This window comes from Heptranchias perlo, chromosome 16 (genome assembly GCF_035084215.1).
Source record: "Heptranchias perlo isolate sHepPer1 chromosome 16, sHepPer1.hap1, whole genome shotgun sequence".
In the NCBI taxonomy this organism is placed as follows: Eukaryota; Metazoa; Chordata; class Chondrichthyes; order Hexanchiformes; family Hexanchidae; genus Heptranchias; species Heptranchias perlo.
This window is the reverse complement of record NC_090340.1, coordinates 51,998,148-52,005,327: the sequence shown is the minus strand read 5'-3', so window position 1 is coordinate 52,005,327 and position 7,180 is coordinate 51,998,148. Positions and strand designations below refer to the sequence as shown.

At 42.5% G+C, this 7,180-nt stretch overlaps 1 long non-coding RNA gene across 1 annotated transcript; it reads left to right on the top strand.

The window, feature by feature from the left end:
- The first annotated feature begins 319 nt into the window (after nucleotides 1-319).
- On the top strand, nucleotides 320-4,699 carry LOC137333360 (uncharacterized). Its single transcript, XR_010965876.1, has 3 exons — nucleotides 320-541; nucleotides 1,387-1,442; nucleotides 4,617-4,699. It is a non-coding gene; the product is annotated as an uncharacterized lncRNA (long non-coding RNA).
- Nucleotides 4,700-7,180: the final 2,481 nt, after the last annotated feature.

The following is a 7,180-nucleotide window of genomic DNA, read 5'->3' as shown; positions in this document are numbered from 1 at the left end:
TTGGTTAATAGTTTGATCCTGTCCCTAAAAAAAATGTTTTCATGAATCCCTCTGCTTCATTCAAAAATCTAGATGAAGGGCCAAGGGTCATAATGCAGAACACCACTAAGATTAAAGGAGTGGGAGAAAAACCAAGAAGTAGTGGTTAGGAGACCTGTGAAATGCTTCGAAGCTTCACTCTCTGGCCCTAAATGTGCTATCAAATGCAAATTTCCTGGTCACAATCATTTCACACTTTCCCAGATATCTTTTATTGTTTTATTTATTCTCTTGTAGGCTGAATTATGTAAGAAGTCATGGACAAGTGAACCAGCTAAAATCGTTCCAGCCATCCAGGCAGCTTTACAGAACAACAAGCCTGTTGCTTAAAAGGTAGCAAAGTCTTCAGAGGAAGCCATTGCTTCCATAAAGTCACCACTCTTGGAGATCCAAAAGTACGTAAAAGGACAACATACATTTTACTAGAATATAACACGGCTGGAATATGGTGAGAGTGCTCTCTTTCTGTTGGACAATTATCCTGCACTTTGCATTACCAAAGGTAAGAAAAGCTGTTGCCACCAGAGAATTAGGAAAATCTATAGGAATCAAGATGATTGATGTTTTTAAAAGAGCCTATTGGAAACTGGCGAATCTAATGGTACAGGAGCTGTGTACTAATGTTAACTTCATACTAATACTGACCAACTCTGCACTGTAGGATCCAATATAGTGATTGAGTTTATTCCCTAATCACGGTGGCAAATTCATAGCAGTTGCATAAAGTCTAATTTCCATGGGTTAATGGTTGGCAGCAAAACAATGTACTCACTTGGGTTGTTCACTTAGTAAATTCTTTTCCTCTTTGATATCTCTGAAATTTCCAGTATGGAAAGATAAGTGAAAATGTCAGTCCTGGGAGACCAAGATTACCCTGTGCAGTCTGTCTCATGACCACTATACTGCAGCCACACGTAACTGCATCTCACTTTATTGTCCCTTCTGCCCGGGCTAGGCCTTGCCAAGTGTGCACTGGCTGTGCTCCTGGGCCATAGTAATGGCCTAGGAGAGGATATCCCAATGCTCCTGGGCCTGGTCAGGAACAGTGTACCCTGGGGCCACTGCTCCTGGCCAACACCAGGATGGGGGGAGGGGAACAGGAAAATCTGCATGCTTATTTACCTTTCTGTCCAGACTGGGCCATAAATTTCAGGAGCTTATTATTTTCAGTGACATTATTCAAGTCTCCATATATAAAGAGTCAACCCATGGCTTTAGCAATCGTTCTTCACTAGTGAGTACTTTTGGATTGTGAAGGTAGGCAGTTGATCATTACATATATAATGCGCTCACCAACTCTTCATATTTCAGGGATTACTGCTTGACGAGGACTTGATTTTCTTCCAGACTCACTCAGAAATTGGAAAACAGCTTCTGCACAGATCACCTGCCTTGATCTCCAGGTATGGGGCACAAGATGCCTAATGACATATTGTTTAGAAATGAGCTGAAATTAATTGCATTGGGACATTTTTCTGGTGAAGTGGCACTGTATTTTGACTTTTCCTGTGACTAGCCTTTAATCTCTATTCACTAATCTGAAAAAATCGGGTCTTATCTGATTTTTTACCACTCCCAGGAAATTACATGACTTTCAGGTGGGATGGGGAATATATATATTGTGATGCACAGGGCAGCGCAGTTGTGTGGGGGATTTCTAGGGGGATGGAGTATGAAAGCAGGGAAGTCATGCTACAACTGCACAGGGTGCTGGTGAGACCACACCTGGAGTACTGCGTACAGTTCTGGTGCCCTTATTTAAGGAAAGACATACTTGCATTGGAGGCAGTTCAGAGAAAGTTCACTAGGTTGATTCCGGGAATGGAAGGGCTGTCTTATGAGGAAAGATTGAACAGGTTGGGTCTATACTCATTGGAGTTTCAAAGAATGAGAGGAGATCTTATTAAAACATACAAGATTCTGAGGGGACTCGATAGGGTAGATGCTGAGAGGATGTTACCCCTCATGGGGGAATCGAAAACTAGGGTGGCATAGTCTCAGAATAAGGGGTCGCCTGTTTAAGACGGAAATGAGGAGGAATTTCTTCTCCCAGAGGGTCGTGAATCTTTGGAATTCTTTACCCCAAAAAGCTGTGGAGGCTGAGTCATTGAATACATTCAAGGCTGAGTGAGACAAATTTTTGATCAGCAAGGGAGTCAAAGGATATAAAAAGAAAAAGGGTGGCTAAGGCAAACGTAGGTCCTTTAGAGGATGAGACCGGGAAATTAATGGTGGGAAACATGGAGATGGCAAAAATGCTGAACAAATATTTTGTTTCAGTCTTTATGGTAGAGGACACTAAGAATATCCCAACACTGGACAAACAGGGGGCTCTAGGGGGGAGGAGTTAAATACGATTAAAATCACTAAGGAATTGGTACTCAGTAAATTAATGGGACTCAAGGCGGATAAATCCCCTGGACCTGATGGCTTACATCCTAGGGTCTTGAGGGAAGTGGCAGTAGGGATTCTGGATGCTTTGGTAATAATTTTCCAAAATTCTCTGGACTCGGCAAAGGTCCCGGCAGATTGGAAAACTGCTAATGTAACACGCTTATTTAAAAAGGGTAGTAGGCAGAAGGCTGGAAATTATAGACCAGTTAGCCTAACATCTGTGGTGGGTAAAATTTTGGAGTCCATTATTAAGGAGACAGTAACGGAACATTTGGATAAACATAATTTAATAGGACAAAGTTAGCATGGCTTTACGAAGGGGAAGTCATGTCTGACAAATTTGCTTGAGTTCTTTGAGGATATAACGTACAGGGTGGATAAAGGGGAACCAGTGGACGTAGTGTATTTGGACTTCCAGAAGGCATTCGACAAGGTGCCACATAAAAGATTATTGCTCAAGATAAAGAATCACTGGATTGGGGGTAATATTCTGGCATGGGTGGAGGATTGGTTATCTAACAGGAAGCAGAGAGTTGGGATAAATGGTACATTCTCGGACTGGCAACCTGTAGCCAGTGGTGTTCCACAGGGGTTGGTGCTGGGTCCCCAACTCTTTACAATCTATATTAACGATTTGGAGGAGGGGACCGAGTGTAACATATCAAAGTTTGCAGATGATACAAAGATGGGAGGGAAAGTAGAGAGTGAGGAGGACATAAAAAACCTACAAGGGGATATAGACAGGCTGGGTGAGTGGGCGGAGATTTGGCAGATGCAATACAATATTGGAAAATGTGAGGTTATGCACTTTGGCAGGAAAAATCGGAGAGCAAGTTATTATCTTAATGGCGAGAAACTGGAAAGTACTGCAGTACAAAGGGATCTGGGGGTCCTAGTGCAAGAAAATCAAAAAGTTAGTTTGCAGGTGCAGCAGGTGATCAAGAAGGCCAACGGAATGTTGGCTTTTATTGCTAGGGGGATAGAATATAAAAACAGGGAGGTATTGCTGCAGTTATATAAGGTATTGGTGAGACCGCACCTGGAATACTGCATACAGTTTTGGTCTCCATACTTAAGAAAAGACATACTTGCTCTCGAGGCAGTACAAAGAAGGTTCACTCGGTTAATCCCGGGGATGAGGGGGTGGACATATGAGGAGAGGTTGAGTAGATTGGGAGTCTACTCATTGGAGTTCAGAAGAATGAGAGGCGATCTTATTGAAACATATAAGATTGTGAAGGGGCTTGATCGGGTGGATGCGGTAAGGATATTCCCAAGGATGGGTGAAACTAGAACTAGGGGGCATAATCTTAGAATAAGGGGCTGCTCTTTCAAAACTGAGATGAGGAGAAACTTCTTCACTCAGAGGGTAGTAGGTCTGTGGAATTTGCTGCCCCAGGAAGCTGTGGAAGCTACATCATTAAATAAATTTAAAACAGAAATAGACAGTTTCCTAGAAGTAAAGGGAATTAGGGGTTACGGGGAGCGGGCAGGAAATTGGACATGAATTTAGACTTGAGGTTAGGATCAGATCAGCCATGATCTTATTGAATGGCGGAGCAGGCTCGAGGGGCTGATTGGCCTACTCCTGCTCCTATTTCTTATGTTCTTATGAAAGTGAAGTTGAGGTAAAAATCAGATCAGCCATGATCTCACTAAATGGCAGAGCAGGCTCGAGGGGCTGAATGGCCTACTCCTGCTCCTATCTCTTATGCTCTTATAGTGTGGGACAGGCTGGATGGCCAGTGGGTCTTTTCCTGTCCGTCATTGTTCGTATGTTCGTAAAACAAATCCTACTAAGAATTTATTGAATTTATTAATAAATGTAATTAATAATGTATCTTTTAGTGTTAGCCAACAAAATTGAAATCAATGAATAAATTCAGTAGAGCAGAAATACTGCAGAAGCTCTCCCGATCTCGCACCATAACTTCGGAGGAAACCCCGGAGAAATGGCAAGAACCACAGTTTCTGTCGTTTTCCCAGACTTTCCACCGATGTTCTGCTGATGTTACAGCGAGAGATTGGGAGAAACCCTGTAGAAATTCCAAATGAGCATTGTTAACATTTACATTTTATGAAGTTAAAGGGCTTATACTCAGTATCTATCTTTCCAAAAAAGCAAAGCAGATCCCATATTAATTCAGCCATTGCCTTTTTAACACAAACAATGCCTTATACAGAGCTCAGCGTCGAAGAAAACTGCTGGAAAAGCAGATGCTTTGAAAGTTTATGAAGATGAACAATGGCAAACCTGTCCCTATTGACCACAGTCAGAGTGGAGCCATTGGGGACAGTGCAACAAGCCTCACACTGACAGGTAAGCAGATACCACTGAACATGATGGGAGCTATAAATACTATAGCAGCTTCCCATTAGTGGAGGAAGAATCTAAAGAGCAAAGATAAAATCAGTCAGCACTTAGAAATCAATGGGTTAATCAAGGACAGCTAGCATGGATCTGACAAAGAAAAGTCGTGTTTGACAGATTTTTTTTTTGAAGTGACCAATTGGCTAGATATAGGGAATGCAATAGATGTGGTGTGTATGAATTTTCCGATGGAATTTAATAAGGCGTCTCACATGGCACTGGTTAGAAAAATTTAGGTATACGGTAGAAAAGTAGCAGCATGGATCGAAAGTTGGTTGACACACAAGAAACAAAAGTTTAGGGTTAATGTATGTTTTGTTGATTTTTTAAAATTCGTTCATGGGATGTGGGCGTCGCTGGCGAGGCCAGCATTTATTGCCCATCCCTAATTATCCTTGAGAAGGTGGGGGTGAGCCGCCTTCTTGAACCGCTGCAGTCCATGTGGTGTTAGGTAGGGAGCTCCAGGATTTTGACCCAGCAACGATGAAGGAACGACGATATATTTCCAAGTCAGGATGGTGTGTGACTTGGAGGGGAACTTGGAGGGGAACGTGCAGGTGGTGTTGTTCCCATGTGCCTGCTGCTCTTGTCCTTCTCGGTGGTAGAGGTCGCGGGTTTGAGAGTACTGTCGAAGAAGCCTTGGCAAGTGCATCCTGTGGATGGTACACACTGCAGTCACGGTGCGCCGGTAGTGAAGGGAGTGAATGTTTAGGGTGGTGGATGGGGTGCCAATCAAGCGGGCTGCTTTGTCCTGGATGGTGTTGAGCTTCTTCAGTGTTGTTGGAGCTGCACTCATCCAGGCAAGTGGAGAGTATTCCATCACACTCATTGGAGAAAGCTTGGAAGTGTAGTTCACCAGGGTCAGTGCTGGGTCCACTTCTGTTCTTGGTATATATAAGTGATTTGGACCTGGATATAAGGAACACAACCTCAAAATTAGCTGATAACACAAAGTAGGAGGTTTGGAAAAATGGTGAGGAAGACTATTAAAGATTTCAGGAAGACCGAGACAGGTTGGAAGAATGGGAAGACAGGTGACAGATTCAATTTAATATGGATAAGTGTGAGGTACTGCAGGTAATGAGAAGAACAAGGAATGTGAGTTTACACCTGTTGGAAAGATGCTGAGGGGTAACCTATAAAATCAAGAACATAATTTCCTGACAATGTAGGTGCAGGTAGATAAAGAAATGAAAAGGTCAAAAGAATTTTGTGTTTTATAAATAGAGGCTTACAGTTCAAGAGTAAAGAAGTATAAATGAATTCTTACAAAACATTGGTTGGGCCACATATAGAGTAGGCCGTGCAGTTTTTGGAGCCCCATTATAGATAGGACTTTAAAGCTATATAGTGCGTACAGTGTAGATTTACCATGATGATTCTAGGGTGGGAAACTATAGCTATGAGATACTAGGACTATTCCACTGGAACAGGGACGGCTAAAAGGATATGTAATTAAGGTGTTTAAAATTATGAAGAGTTTTGATAAATGGGCCAAATGGCCTTTTTTGGTGCTGTAAACCTCTATTGTTCTACGGACTCCCCGATCCTGTGCGCTCGGAGAGCAGAAGAGTAACTGGAACAGAAGGAGTGGGGAATTGGGAGTGAAGGACCAGTGCCAATTTCTTTCAAGGCTGTAAGTAATGAGCTGAAGTGCTTGTGCCCATTTCATGTGTAAGCTTTATTAAACACCCAGATTTGGTACAAACATGAATACCATTCACAATTCCCTGGGATTTGTGCTAGGTTTGCCCTTTTTCCTTTGTACACTGATTTCGAATGCTCACAAGGGAAGCTCCATGGGTGCAGAAGATCTATACCAGCTTTTGGAAGGTTTTTTTGGTAATGTTTACAGTGCTTGTAAGTGCATTGTTCTTAGTGAGTCATCTTTTTCATATTTCTAAAAATGTTTATGAAAATAATTTGGGGGAAAAAATTTTTGTTAGCCATTTTTGCTCACCCCTTAGGTTAATTTTCAAAGCACTTCAATTTCATGGTAGAGGTAATACAAATGAAAGAAGGCATGCCAGGGAGATCAGCAAGGCACCAGACTACTCTGCAGCCCTTGGCACACCTATCTTATAATTACAAAGGACAATTACCTCAGCTTGCTCCAGATCAGCAGGACATACCTTTAACATCTGAAACAAGGACACCTGCAGCAAATCTGCAATGCAGGGATGGTACTATCAGTGGCTGGCAAAATCACCACTGCTCTCAATTTTTGTGCCTGTGGCTCAGTCCCACCTCGCACTGTAAGATCAGATACTGTACTGGGCTGCATATGGATCAAGAGGTGACAGATATTTCCGTCAGCATTGCCAACACTTTTATCTCCATTCCCACTGAACATCATGATACATATGCCCAGTGTTG